The 1,140-nt window shown below is 40.4% G+C and overlaps 1 long non-coding RNA gene across 1 annotated transcript in view; it reads right to left on the bottom strand.

Annotated features, from left to right (window-relative positions):
* Window positions 1-237: 237 nt before the first annotated feature.
* The window catches only part of LOC111872851, a 165,827-nt gene continuing 164,924 nt past the window's right edge, over window positions 238-1,140 (bottom strand). The window contains exon 4 of the long non-coding RNA XR_002844307.2: window positions 238-695. This is a non-coding gene — a long non-coding RNA (uncharacterized LOC111872851). The remainder of the gene's footprint in view (window positions 696-1,140) is intronic.

Below are 1,140 nucleotides of genomic sequence, written 5' to 3'. Positions count from 1 at the left end.
GTGATATTGTTGTGTCCCGGGGGAACAGTGGGGACCGCAGGTAGATAGTTCCCGAGTGGCGCGGAGATGGACGAGCACACAGAGTGGAAAATTCGCAAGCCTAGTCGAGAGACCGAAGATTTTGGCAGTTTACTGCGGTACTGTCCCCGTACTGTATGGTACAATCACAGATGTCTGAAGGTAAGTGGTACGTTGTGGCCTTGACGTGCTAGAGACCAGTGGAGATTGTCTTCCATAATGACATTTAGATATATGCCTTGATTACATCTTACGAAATGAATCCCAGAAAATATTTGGGCCAAAGAGCAAACAAGTTAATGGAGAATCAAAAAAATCCATAAAGTAGAGCATCATAAATTGTACCCCTTCCTAAACAGGCCTATTATTACGGCGAGCCAGGCGAAGGCCGGGAAATACAGCACGCATGGGAAAGATGTAATGCATACAGAATTGTTGTTAGGAGGTTTGAAGGGAAAATACGTCTTGGGAGACCTAGTCTTATCTAAGTGGGAGAGTAATGTGTCCTTCAAAAGTAGGGCGCGAAGGTGAGGGCTCCATACATTTAGTTCTTGTTGGAATATATTATCGCGCTTTTGTGGGAGCAGCAATATGACTTTTGTGTTCCATAAATGGCCCGGAAATTGTTGGCGACTGAGCGACCATTAGTTTCGCGGCAACATCTCTGATACATGGACCTGGAAACAAATTATTACTAATATAACCGAAATAGATGCCATGTTGTCACTTTATGCTTATGACTAAAATAACTGTAACAAAATTAACCTTAAAGACAAATGCATATTGAGAGAAAAATACAACATTTTTTAAGAAAAGAAAAAGGCCAATGATGTTTAGACATATGCAGGTTTACTGGCAGCAGATTTAAGAAGGAGCGCATGCGCGTCATTGAGCCACCCTGTGCGGAGGACAGAGGATGTACGAAGAGCCTCCTCAGGTTGTATTTTCATGATTTGAATAATATTGGTTAGTAGCAAATATAACAAAAAAAATAATTACAATTTTAATTATATAAATATATAATAATAATAATAATAATTCAATTCAGTTCTTTATTATTAGTGTGCCGAGTCAACAGCCGCAAGGCCAATTACCGACACAGCACAGTGCAGAAGAATGAAT

The sequence above is a fragment of the Cryptotermes secundus genome, unplaced genomic scaffold, assembly GCF_002891405.2.
Source record: "Cryptotermes secundus unplaced genomic scaffold, Csec_1.0 scaffold298, whole genome shotgun sequence".
Lineage (NCBI taxonomy): Eukaryota > Metazoa > Arthropoda > Insecta > Blattodea > Kalotermitidae > Cryptotermes > Cryptotermes secundus.
The sequence above is the reverse complement of the archived record's forward strand: the minus strand, read 5'-3'. Positions and strand labels throughout refer to the sequence as shown.